Source organism: Pieris napi, chromosome 6, assembly GCF_905475465.1.
Source record: "Pieris napi chromosome 6, ilPieNapi1.2, whole genome shotgun sequence".
Classification (NCBI taxonomy): domain Eukaryota; kingdom Metazoa; phylum Arthropoda; class Insecta; order Lepidoptera; family Pieridae; genus Pieris; species Pieris napi.
Window position 1 is genome coordinate 1,345,114 of NC_062239.1, and position 14,822 is coordinate 1,359,935.

The following is a 14,822-nucleotide window of genomic DNA, read 5'->3' on the forward strand; positions in this document are numbered from 1 at the left end:
CATTATACACAGAAGTTAAAAATGTATTGTGACAGAAATACAGATGTGTAATCTGTGGAAAAAAATAGTAATGATTGTCTATATCGCACAGCAGATAGGTCTTTGAAAAATACCAAGGTCACTTAAATCTTTTTACATTAAATACTAGTAAAAGCTACATAAATCTTCAAAGCAATCCAATAACATGAAGCAAAAGATCTTTGTTTTGGCTATTTACCCGAGGGTCGCTAAATGAAGAACGTGAGAGGGACAAAAGGTTATCGAGATATTGGAAAATATTTCTTGAAGCAATTCTAAACGTTATTTTATATAATTTACGGTCTTTATACGGCGTATATTTTTATAAACAAGATATTAACTGATATTGTAGGTGCAAAATTGTTAACTTTTTAACACAACACCCGCTTTTGTTATTAACAATAAAATAACTTACGATTTATAATATTTATACAAGTTATTATTAAAGTTGGCATCACCCATTAGAGGTCTATATTAACATATTACTACTAACATTTAGTTATATAAAATATAAAATTTGAAATGAAACTTAAGGAAATAAAAAGCTTAATTATTATTCAAGTTATTGCTATTAAAATCAAATTTTATTTAATAAGAATTCTTAAATATACGAGCTGCAAAGAATTGAAATCTTTCTTTGTGTTTAATGAAACAATTCTATACAGTGTTCTGCGCTCAAGACGTCGTAATAAAGGTCCGTGAGTTAGTGCTTTTATTGCTGTGCCGGAGACGAGAATTGTATTCGGAGACTTTCTTCAAATATTTCGTGCAAATCATGCGTTCAATGTTATGGAAGGAATTTGTATGCGTATCCTCCGTGACTTAGTAGTTATGGCACTAGGCGTGCAACTAGGAGGTCCCTGGTTAAAGTAATCTGATTCCCCGAGCAAGGTGAATGAAATAGACGCAAATGTCTCAATGAGATCTTCAGCTAGGGGGTCTTGAATTTCAATCTCCGCGAAAAAGATATTGTTCTGGGTTGGTAGACACAGATTAAAAGGCTTTTTAACAATAGATTAATAAAGCAGACGCAGTACTGTACCTTCTCTACTGGAATTTACGGGATTCTGGCCATCCTCGTTCAATTAAGTAAATCATTGTTTGTGATCATCTTTTGTTTTTCGTAAAAACTTAGTGCACTTCAAGCACTAACCAATCTGCTACGATCACTCTTTATATATTACAGAACATTGTTCGTGTCTACTTGTAATAAGTTGTTTTCACTAATAAATATTTACTAAAGAATTCAATGTTTTCCGGTCACAAATCAGAGAGTTTGTTATATCGTTAGGTTCAATAAATTGAGGGGAAATTGCCAAGTTTTCACGTTATAATAGCTTCCCTTCCTCTTGATTCTTGAGAGGTTTGTTCATAACTTTGTTGTATCATACTTTATATTTGTAGTAGGTATTAAATATATTATGTAACTTTTAATGTATTTTTTCTATTAGAATGTAGCAGACGGTTCTTTGATCATTTTGACCATTTTGCGTTACTAATGCCTATGAGAATCACATGGTTAAAACTCAGAATATACTACTAAAATTTTGTTTTGTTAATAGAAAACATTCAGTTACGTGGTGTTTTTTAAATACATTTAATAATTTTATAATTAATTTATTCTTTATACAAATAAGTAATAATATACATTTATTATGTAAGACCATTCGTTGTTATTTAACCAACGTTTTTATGTTCGTCACGTATAATAAATTTGATAGTGAAGCTCTGCCTACGGGTCTAATTTAGTTTGTTGCTTTGCCAGCTCCAATTAGCTTGTTCATACTTTTAAATTATTTATGAATTCCTAGTACGACAATTACGTGATCATAAATGTTGTTGAAACTCACTTTGATTTTTTTATGGCCAGATTTATATATAAACCAGTATTTTAATTTAACAATATATATTTCGGAGCAATGGCGCTGGTATCGTCTGCCTTTTTCATCATTTAATAACTTCAAAGTCAAATAATATATCAAATAATATATTATTATCGACCATTGAATAGTCGTTTTGAAATATATGGTTTTGCACTAATTTGACTTTGGCGTTATTAAATGATAATGACAATGGCAGCTGATACTAACACCATTGCTTCAACATAAGTAATAAAGACTATTACATTACTACAGACTATCAAATAGTCTGTTAATTTGTAGATCTTAACTGATTTGAACTAATTTGACTTTGAAGTTATTAAATAATGAAAATGGCAGGCGATACCAGCGCCATTGCTCCGAGATAGATAAATAAAAGGGCATGTTTGATGCTTCATTATTGACATAAACCCAAAGGGTTGATAATAATCTAATAGAACTGCCTACTTGTACCAAGGGGCCAGCAATCAAAAGATGCCATCGACAACATTACTGACAAATTGCCTTAACAAATTTCAATTGTAATAATCAGTTAATATCCATTATCCCACACTTCCAATAATGCAGATGGAAATTAAAATACGCATCATATTTTCATTCCAGCAACGGTCAGATCACGCGAACCGAATATAGGATATTTCGATGATAATTTCAATGTATAGGGTTGACACAACTCATGGATAATGTAGTTTAAATATTAATTATTATATTAGCTTGTTTTTTATTTAAATATATTAAAAAAATGTGGCGAATAATTATATATTGTTAAGAATTACTTAGATTATATATACACATCATCTATTTACTAGGTCAAAAGTAATTAGAGATACTATGTGGTACGAAAGTACGAAAGTATCACAATTTTTAAATAAATTGTTTTTTGTACTTACAATTACGCCAAATTTATATATACAAACCGAATTCATTTCAATTATATAAAAATTAAATATTTGCCTATCAAAAAAGCAAGTTCCAGCTATAATAAAATGCGTATCGGCAGTTTAGTTAACTGCTCGTGTTCTGGTTTGTATAATTCTACTAATGATTTAAAATGATTCAACAATGAATTAAATTTGGAACTGTGACAGCCCTAAATAAACAATACATACAAAACATTAAACTGCAAAAACTGGAAGCAAAAAAGCGCGGACGTCCAGGCAATGTATCGCGGCCCAATAGTTACATTCTGATAAATGATTCGTGGTGATAAAGTGCTCGGATTTTTGCTTCCGCCATTTGTATGTGACTTTGTTATTAATCACGCTTGTACTTTACGGGCAATTAATGACGTACATTCTAAGAGCTCACTGCAATGCGTTGACAGCCGGAAATTTTTATTCGTGGAAAATGATAACAGTATAAATATAGACAGATAGATACATGTACGGTCTAAGAGATTATCGGTTCAATTTCCAGAGGACAAAAAATGTTTTGAGTTGGTATATATATACGAGGCTAATAATCTACTTTTCGTTTGCTCTGTTTCTGTCTGAAGCTACTTGATTTAATATATGATTTCGATGTCATAAAAACTTTAAGAGAAATCGAAACAATGGAGTGTGTTCTATTAAGTTAAAAGTCTTATGTATAAATCCAAAGAGCTGAGAGCAGTACTTTCCATTGTAGTACTTCATTACACGTAATACAGCAATTACCAACTCGAAGTACTCCTTAAGGCGTACTTGGGTGAGATGACTTCACTAAAAGTTTAATACGAGCATCATAAGATGTGTATGATCGCGTTAGCGTGTGGCCATACGTTATTGTGTATTGCGTAAACTATTACAGCCTGTAAACTTTTAATGTCCTCTTTTGCTGAAGTATTTTTTAATTCATATTTTAATTTTTAATTTATGAAGAAATATTGTTTATATGTAATTACACGTATATTGCTTTGTTAACCTTTCAGCTAGTAAAAGAACTTAAAACCGGACAAATATATTATATATAATATGTAATTATTCATTTAAAAATATGGATAGAATAGAACTAAGTATTTACCGTATTAAATTGGAGGAATTTTCTAGAATATACCTTGATGTAAAGTTTAATGCCTATGCCTAATGCCTGAAAAGGTGTGTGGCAAACAAATTGAACGCTTTAATAAACTAGGCGCTTTTTATTAAGGCACGGTATTTTTATGTAAAATAAAAAAATATATATGTAGATCAGTATCAGTACAGTAGATCTTACGTAAGATACCAATAATATTTGTATTTTTTTAAATACATGTGTCTTCATCCAGACATGGAACATGCGATCTAGCCTAACTAAAGACTGAAATTTGTAAGTCTAATTTACTAATAAGTATATTTACCATAAGAAAGTATCCAATACCACTACTTACAGTCTCTAGTAAGGATTAAGACACTCTGTTCTTGTGTTGTAAGTGTATGATAATTTAAGGTTGATACCTTACCACACCAGTTAATGTTCTGAATACAATCCATATGAATTGTGGGCCTACAAATAAGTAAATCTATCCCGCTCATATAACAGAACTCAACTTACATAAAATCAAGAAAATATCTCGCCGATATTGGAAAAATTCGCTTAGCAGCTTATGATATTCCAAAAAATACAGTCCATTCCTAATGTTTTATTCAAGTTTTCGTCCTTTTTGTTGAGACCACAGCTCGCACCAGACCTAAACATTTTGTATTACTTTTAGTTTTCCCTTTTGATCTGGTCACTTTGATGTTGCGATATTGATCTTAATTTAAAATAGGTTTTAACCTAGAATGTGTTGATAGGCCCTTATAAAGATAATAGAATTTAAGTGGTTCATAAATCGATGACACATTTATTGGAATGATTTTACGATATCGCAGAATTTGAATAAACAATACACATAATGTTATGGTTATAAAAGGCAAAACCAGAAATATAAATATATACATTAAAACATTTCACCTGTTCATGTTCATGTTTGGATGAACGCGTGAGTTTGAACCTAGCACAGCGAGATGCTTTTTCTTAAACCAAACATGAAATTCACAAAAAAGAAATTATAATCGCAGAAAATACTTTGTTTTTAAAACAATTTGTTCTCTTTTCAATGTCTCAAATAGTCATTTTACCTGCAGCTATGTTTCATCATCGGACGTCGAGGCAGAATACTTAATTCCATCCGTATCACCTCGACGTCCGTCGTTCCACAACTAAACATTTTTTAAGGCAGTTTTTGCCATGCACCCACGTACCACTAAGTGGTGCCAGCTGCCTACTAAAGTATTTCTGAACAAATTCGACTTAGGGCTGTTCAAGAAAAGTGTACCAATTCTTAAAAGGCCGGCCACGGACTCGCGAGCCCGCTGGCATTGAGTGTCCATGAGCGGCGGGGCGGTATCACTTAACAGGTGAGCCTCCTGACAGTTTGCCCCCTGTTCTATATAAACAAATAATTATATAACTCGACGAAGTATTAGTTACCTTCCATTATTTCCGGTACACTGAAAAATGTTCACATCAATTAAATTACACGAGACAAGCGACAAATATTTTTTAACCATTTGAATTGTAAATGTATGGAAATAAATTCGACAAAATATTCAATTAATAAAAATAGAACGGCGATTTTAGAAAAATCTACCTCTGGCAAATACCTGAGTTTAAGTAACAAAAGAGATCGATTATCGCATAACTAGTAACAGCCCCTTAACTCGGCTCTCATCGCCAAGAGCACTCTTGAAGACAGAAGGCAAGCGCGGCCGTTTTTTAACTCCAATACCGTCCCATCTGGGCCAAGGCCAAATATTTTCACGTAACTGGTAAACGTTTGTTTAAAGTTCCGTTTTAATACGAATCTTTTGATAACATGCAAGAAGAATTGGATTGTGGGGAATGTAATGAATGTACTAGATTGCGGTCTTGAGACTAGGGCAACACAGAATCTTAAGATATGTTAGTTCAATGACATCTAGTAAGTTATTCTTTGTATCATGATGCATTAGATACCGAAGCTATTGCTGTCTTTTTGTTTATATTTTGAAGAATAATATCTATATCATATCATCAATAATTTTATTTGTTTTTTATACATTTTAACTTCATATGGACATGGCATTCATAAACGTAAAAATAATAACTGAAATAGCTCATCGATATTCTAAACTTATCTTTCTCGTTTGTCTGGTTCAGAAACTTCTCATTCAAATTCTTCACGATTATAATGGATTAAACAGTACTTATCTGGAGCTGGATATATTCGGTAGTGGGCTGATCAATTTTACACAAAGTATTGTTAAGTGCGTATCTCATATTTAATCTGCTGTTTTGCTGAAAGTACAAGTATATTTGTTGTGTATTTACCAAAAAAAATTGTTAATAAAAATAAGAGGCAAACGGGCAGGAGGCTCTTCTAATGTTAAGTGATACCGCCGCCCATGGACACTAACATTGCCAGAAGGCTTGCAAGTGCGTTGCCGGCCCTTTCAAGAATTGGTACGCTCTTTTAACATATTTTATATACTTAATTAAATTGTCAAAAACGTTTTCCACTATACCAATAGCTCTCGATTTCAGTATAAGATTTAAAACGAAAGCTTACAAAATCCTAGCAATAATTGTCTAAACTAAGGATTCACGGAATTATAGAACTTCTTTATAAGTGAAGCTGTTGGTAGCCGTGCTGGTCTAAGACGCATACACAGATCACTGAAGATAATGAACAGTACATAGTAAAATAATGAATCAAACATGTATTACATCAAAACTTAAAAGACAAATATAGTTACAATATTAAATTTCCCTTAAGCTTTACAAGCTTCAAACTTACAAGCTAATTAAATAACTTTCTCAATATAAATTACTTGTGTAATAGATGCTGAGCCGTTACTCAAGGGCTGTGCCACATGTGATGCATTAATCTATCCGAGCGTGTAATGTTTGGTTCTATACACAGTCTAAGCCCTATTAAAATTGATTAGTAACGGAAAATTGCATACAAATTCTTCAGAAATTTCCCAATAGAACTGAATGTTACTCGCGTTTTAATTTATGTTCATGAAAAACATCCTTAAACCACCATACCTTAAATACGTGTAATTGCATTTTACTAAAGTACTCTTTTGTCTCTTTCTGTCAAACTGTATTTGCGCTGTAACGAAAAGAAACAGATGAGTACTATAGTTAAAATGAAGCAGTTAAATCGATTTATGTTTTATGACGTTTTTACAGACTTCCTACTACTACTATTAATTTATAATTTTTAGCTCTTTCAATGACTACAAAATGTATAAAGAAACATATTAGTTATGTAAATTATTAATATTTTAGCAACTTTTTGACTATTTTTCATAATCTTTTATTAATAAAATGCAGGAAGTATGGACACAAATGTTATTAATAATATAATAATTTGTGTTAATGATTTCAATAAAAGAAACAAAGCTAATTGTTCAGAATAGTTTAAGAAGCAGTTTCAAAGACGTTTATATTCTCTCAAATTTTCTTGTAGTACATGTGATCGTACTTTTATTCTTCAAGTAGAATTTCTCTTTTGATAATTATATATTCTCCAATAAGGTGTCTTCTGTACTATCCACCACATATATACCACTTGACCCTAACAATACAATGAAGGATACGTATTAAGCATTATATAACCTACAGTTATTTTTAATGGAATTTAAGTTATTTAATATCATAGAAATCATATACAATTTTCGCAAAAAACCTCTTTCCCAAATATGATAGCAATTCACAATAATTGCCTCTTATGCCTTCATTCGTAGGCATGTTGCGTTCTAAATCGGCAATATAGGGGCGATAGATGTATAAAAATTCTAAACAAACAAAACACAATAAACATAAGGCAGCGCTCACAATAAAAGTACGAGAACCCAAATAAAGCACGTAGATAGAATAAACAATAATAAAGGTAGGTTCTCATGTTTTTATAAGATTGTGCTGTTGTGAATTCATTTATATTATTAGTTTGACAAGGGAAAGTGTAGTGGGTTTTTTGAATGTTTCATTTGAATTTCGTGATCAATTTATGTTTATTACGAAGTTCACTATATATCGAGAAATTGAGATTGATCAAGTTTTAACTTGGAATTATATTAATCTTGCTCGATTTTATAAGAATGGGTTTAAATTATGACGAATGCGGAAACGAACAAAAACGAATACACTTCAACAGTAGTTATAAAAATTGTCAAAAGTCAATCTAAACATTCTTTAACTAAGTGTAAAGATACATTTTCGAGCGTTTGTTTGGACGGTCACTTTAATTTACGAAGAGACACTGAATGGAATTAAATTGGATGTAAACATTAATTGGATGATTAAGTACGATCGTTACCCCTGTATTGGTTTCCGAATAATTATCAAATGTTATTTGATATCGGGTATTGGTGAGAACATTACATTTCCATGATTTAACATTGCGGTATAAACATAGAGGTGTATAATTCAGAAGAAATATTGTTACGTATTCTACGATGAATTGTTAAATATAGTATACGAAGAAAAGCTAGCTTACCCGGAAAACGTTTGTTTTGCGATGTTTATTATTTGTACCTTTTATTAGTTAATTAAAAATAAATATCTACAATAATAAAAAATAGGGGTTGAGTTTAAAATTAGAGGTTGTATATATTTTTGTATGTTGTATCATAAAAAAATAAGAACAAAAAAATCTAAAAACTAAAAAAATTTTTTTTTAGTGGACACCCCTTAACAGTTAAGGGTTTGAAAGATAGATATTAGCGGATTCTTAGATTTACTGAATATGAATATAAAATTTCATAAGAATCGGTCGAGCCGTTTCGGAGGAGTATGGTAACGAACATCGAGCACGAGAATTATATATATATATAAATTACCGCATTCTTACTTTAAAATATATCAAAGTTAGAGGCGGATATTTATCTGTCTATGTATATTTATATGTCTAATTTAAATGATTTATTTCAACTATTTGTTATTCAGACGCTTATTTTGTTTTTTCAGGTAAGTCTCGATCATTCGATGACACCGCCAAGGAGGACCCATGTCTTACTGGTAAGTTTTAATCAAAATGTTTAAAGTTGCAAGTACTAAAAACAAATAAATTAAAAAGGCTAAATACAAAAGTGATGGATGAAGGTATTTTATCTCCACAAGCCCATATAATAATACTAGCTGCCCCCGCGAACTTCGATTCTCCTTAATGTGATTTTACGTAGCCTACCTGTTTAGTACATACCAACATGGAAACTGAAAACTGTTCGGTTTTGTTGAATGAAAACTTTTTAGGTTTTTCTGTGAATTTTTCTCTATATTAAGCCTCAGAGTTCAAGTGATAAGATTTGAATTAACAAATAAAAAATAGGGGTTGATCGTAGAGGGGTGAAAATTAAGGGTTGTATGTATTTTTGTATGTTGTATCATAAAAAAACAAAAACAAAAAACCTTGTCTAAAATGTAAAAAAATGTTTTTGGGTTGGATGGACACCCCTCATCACTTAAGGGTTTTCAGACTTACTGAATATGCAGAAAAAATTTCATAAGAAGCGGTCGAGCCGTTTCGGAGGAGTATGGGAATGAACATGTTATACGAGAATTTTATATATTAGATACTAGCCGTTTCGCGCCCGCTTTGCTGGACGAATTAAAATAAATTTTATGTTTCATTATTTTATTTTATTTTTTCATACTTTTATTATTCTTCTTTTTAACTTCCCGCTAAGAAAATTGAAATATTTCGAAAATCGAGTTTTTAACAGATGTTGACGTTCAGAGGTTCTAGGAAGCCTCCCCGAATGTTTCCGCGGTGAAATCCGTATGGATAAATTTTCATAAAAGTAAAACAGCAATAAAAAAATGAAGGAACGTTGGAATTTAATAAATAAATAGCCATAAACCATCTAGGAAAAATTTCGCATCGAATGGTTAGTTTCATGTCGATACGATCAGTGGTTTAGCCTCAAACGAAGACCATTTTCATTATATATATATAGATATAGATATATAGATAGGAGAATATTCCTTGGACTAGAATCAATCTATTTATGAATTTAGATTCTGGAAATATAACTGGCGTATAGCAGTAGATATATAGTGATGGGGATTCATCAAAATTAACAAATGCCAAGTTTTGATTAGTTTCGCTTCTCGATGCATCTACTTAGCCAATCTGCCAGATACGAAATAGAGTTTCATTGTGAACTATAATTGAAAGAATATAAAGTGAAGAGACAATACTATTTTAGAAACTTAAATTAAGGCCCGACAGAAGAATGCACTTAGTGATGACTTACAGATATTCTACTTTTTCTTACTTCAATATTATAGTGCCAATTACTTTTAGTATGAATATTAATAATTATCAAACGTATATGAAATTGCCACACAAAACCGCGATTAATTTTTTAAAACATGCGCATAATTCCGCGTTAAAATACCAGCTCTAAACACGAGTACTTTATAAAGCAGCAATGTACACAGCGTTCATAAAATTTATATTAACGCGAGATTGTCGCGTGAAAATAGGCTTATTTGCAAATTTTTCATCTTCAAACATTCCGGTGCGTGAATATTTGAGATTGGTATTCGTTTGAGCGTCTTTCTATCTATGTTTGTATCATGGAGGTCGGAGGCCTTAGTCAGTTGCTTATGTTTTTTGAGTATTATCTGAACGATCCTCACCGTTTTTTTATTGGCACTAGTGGGTACGTTGCCGGCCTTTAAGAGAGGAGTAGGAGAGGGATGTTTTCTTTTTAAATACTTGAAGGTCGTCTCTAGGGAAGAGCTCTACTCAAAGCCGATTCTACAGCTTGCTAGTTCGCTAAAGGATGCCTAGTGAAGCGGACTGTGAAAGATTTCTAGTCATTGAAATTATTTTAATAGAAATATCATTATTACTTGTCGTAGCGGTAGTAGTGTAGGTACTTCTGTCATTTCCGAGGTACCAATAATGTTTGCTTGTACAGTAAAGAAAAAGATTGTCGAAGACCAATTAATCGACAGCTTGTAGCAGGCATAGTAAGTTGAATAACTTGCCTATAAAGAAAAATTATGAAGGAAATAGAAACAGAATCTGAGCCAAAGATGCGTTTTTTTACTATTTGTGTACCTCTCAGTAAAGTACGTAATTAATGACGAAGAGCATTTTAGAGCGTAGCCTATTTTTTAGCCTCCGTCAGAGTTGGTTACATGGAGGGAACTAATCCCGTGATATTTCTTTCTCTTTCTTAAGATTTACTTCTTAATTATTATTTTTACAAAAAAAAAATGGCAAAATGTAGTTCAAAGAAAATATATTGCGTGGACGTGTGTGTAACATATGTATGAATTGTGCGTAAAAAGATATTTCTTACAACATTTTTAAGCAGACGTTTGCATTACTTTGCCACCGAGTGCAAAACAGTACTAAATTGTTCATTGCACTTAAAACTGCATGTCTCGCTGAGATGGATACTGTATTCAAACTTGCTGAGAAATGATAAACTTGTTCTGTAACTCGAATGTTAGCTTTGTTATAGTTTAAAACTTTGAGAAAGTCATATTTTGTGCCAGTTTCATAATTGTGTTTTGTGAGCATTTAATACTCGTAATTGTGTCTCAGTGGACCTGAGTTATGACCGATGTGAAAACTAGTTTACACTATTAGTCAGATCTGGGTGATATAAGCTTTTTTAAATGTACATTTTAGGGTTGTTTTTGCTCGAAGTTTTGTTGAGTTGGTGTACTATCTGATATATTTAAATTATCAATCAAATCTCTGCAGTTCTTACCGCATTTACCATGTGTTCAAAGGTTGTTCTAATACCTGCAGTTCAAATTCATTATCGGACGATAATGCAGAAAATACCATCCGTATCACCTCACCACACCCGTCTTTCGCCAATGAGCGTTTCTTAAAGCAGTTTTTGCCGCGCACCACCATTATGTGGAACCAGCTGCCCACTGAAGTATTTTCGAACCAATTCGACTTAGGGTCCTATAAGAAAAGACGGTACCAATTCTTAAAAGGCCGCAACGCACATGCGCTAAACATCAGATGACCCTCCTGCCAGTTTGCCATTTGTTCTATAATTTTTTTTTAATTATCACCCAACTGAATACAGCAGTCCCTCCTGTTTAAACAAAATCAGTTATTAATCTAAATGCACACGCTTTACATGATGAGGTAATCATTTAGTCTTATCCATGCCCAGAACAACTATTTATGGAATAAAATTATTAATTTCGAGAGAGTACTTTTTCACGTCGTACCTAGTGTACCTTGAATGAATACATTCTTTCGAATGTAAGCTTCTTAAGCAATAAATACTATCTAAGTGAGGGTAATTCGTGAATGCGCACGCATGGTGCAAAATAAAATATTTGTACTAGCTGACCCGGCAAACGTCGCTTTGCCATGTATATTATTTTTAGGAAACATTTTTTTAGTTTAAAAAATAACTATCTACAATAATTAAAAATAGGGGTTGTATGTATTTTTGTATGCTGTATCATAAAAAAATTAAAAACAAAAAGTTTTGTCTAAAAATTAAAAATTAAAATTTAGTGGGATAAAAAATAGAAGTTGTACGATCCTCAGACTTACTGAATATGCATAAAAAAATTCATAAGAATCGGACGAGTCGTTTCGTAGGAGTATGGAAACGAACATTGTGTCACGAGAATTTTATATATTAGATTAAGTTTTAATTAAAATTTTTATGAAATCTCACCATAGTAAGATCTACATAGACTGATTAACAGAAAAACTATCGTACACGTTCCGAATTATAAAAGTATATTGACTTGAAAACTTATATACGCCCCGATATCATTTACCAAACTTCGCTTATAGCTTCGTAAACTTGACTAACTTCTTCACAAGTTGTATTTTCTCAATCGTGCCCTCGTTAGCAAGGATCGTGACCCTCTAGATTAATTTATTCGCGTCTATTGTTTATAAGTCGCGTTTTAATTAATTTCAATGTTTTGTAGGCATTGTTCTAAGGCTTTTGCGTACAAAATTGCGTTTCAATAGTCATTGTAGCTTGCATTTTTTATGAATTCTCGCTCGGTGTTATCGATTGTGCTGACATCAATGATCCGTCATTGTTGTGAGATACGTTGATTGTAATTAGGTGACACTATGGGAAGGATTTATAACGAATATTGAGCTCTTTTTATATAAATACTAGCTGACCCGGCAAACGTTATTTGCCATGTATAATATTGCTAGGAAACATTTTTGTAGAGGGGTGAAAATTAGGGGTTGTATGTATTTTTGTATGATGTATCATAAAAATATGAAAACAAAAAAAAAAAACTGAATTAAAAAATTGGGGTGGATCACTTAGGGGTTTTAAAGATAGTACCCGATTCTTAGGCTAACTGAATATGCATAAAAAATTTCATAAGAATCGGTCGTGCCGTTTCGGAGGAGTGTGGGAATGAACATTGTGACATGAGACTTTTATATATTAGATTAGTTCGTAGAACTTTGTAGTTACAAGCTACAAGTAAAATTACATCAACAGTTGTACTGAAAATTGGTTTCCTTTACGTGCTTACCTCGAAAACAATGTTTATGCTTCTTGTAACGCCGACTAGCTCGTTTCGACGGCTTTTCTAACTTCAGCCTGCCGTCAAACGGTTGAACCCCACTCGCGCGCATCCAACCAAACATTGCGTCGGACAATGTTGCTATGATATTTTTTTTATAATTTATAGAAACTTCACACAGAATCAATTTTAACTAACTTTATTAATTTAAAATTTAATAAAAAAAAATTGTTACAATAATATTCAGACAAAAGATTTATAACATTTTAATAAGACTTTTAAAATGATATAAACATATGTAGTTCTGAAAATCATAATTTCATTTCTATTTGCTTTACAAATGGCAACTATGAATCTTTCTATTTTAAAGGTAAGATAACAATTCGGAACAACGTAATGGCCATAAACAAAAAATATCGCACAACAAATATATCCCACTCCTAATCCGGGCTCTTATCTTCAGAATATATTACGTGTGCGTCGGTGATATTTATTCAAATGCGTACTATTTCAGCATGTTATGTAGGAAGTATAAAATTAAGCTATCTTTAAGACGAAAATTTTAAGCACTTACTTATAATACTTGTTTAGATAATATCGTCTAAGTCGTTTCGGCCACGACGTGCGATGCAACGCAAGCATTAAACAAAACCTCAAGACCTACATGCTTCCTACTAGAACAATAACAATGTCACTGTAGTGTTCTTATATGGAAATTGTATTTGTTTTTACAACAAACTCCCAAGCGAAATGAGAGAATTATCACTGAATAAATTCAAAACCCTCGTTAAACGTAATCAAATCAAAAAAGCTTTTTATAAATTTGACGATTATTTAAATGATCCTAATCCTTGGGATTGATTTTCTCCAGTTCAAACAATTTGTATGACTTAAAACTTGGCGATTAAAAAGAGTGGCGGAGAGTTTCTTGCTAGTTCTGCTGGCCCGCTCTACGCCCTTGACTTGCGAACTGGTAGTAAATGTAAATTTTGAATCAATTTAACATAGTTTCTGTTGATATTCATAAGTGTACTTGGTTACCTATATATGAATATGAAGCAATATTCAATTATTTATATAATCTTAAATACTAATTATTATTCCTATTCACACATACATAATATTTTTCTATTGAGCTGTCAGTGTATCGCGCAACCTCAGCTATTAAGATTTGGAACACATATGAGCCGTGTCAGTAGATGATCAATATTTAAATAAAATATAATTAAAATTGCTCTTCAGCTGCTAATATTTAGAACACAAGTGATCCATGTCAGCAGTTGGTTGATGTTCAAATGATGAAATCTGAACAAAAGTTATCTAAGTTATATTTATATATCTAAGTTATATATTAGTATAGCTACCGCGTTATTTTTCAAAGAATTCAAAAAGCAGTTTTCGTTCAACACTGATCGTTGTTTGAGCACCGAAACT

The 14,822-nt window shown here is 31.9% G+C and overlaps 1 protein-coding gene across 1 annotated transcript in view; it reads left to right on the forward strand.

The window, feature by feature from the left end:
• Window positions 1-14,822, forward strand: part of LOC125050075 (acetylcholine receptor subunit alpha-like 1) — a 176,666-nt gene that overhangs the window by 24,636 nt on the left and 137,208 nt on the right. Inside the window, exon 3 of the mRNA XM_047649659.1 lies at window positions 8,856-8,906. The gene's annotated coding sequence lies outside the window, so the exon portion shown is untranslated. The remainder of the gene's footprint in view (window positions 1-8,855; window positions 8,907-14,822) is intronic.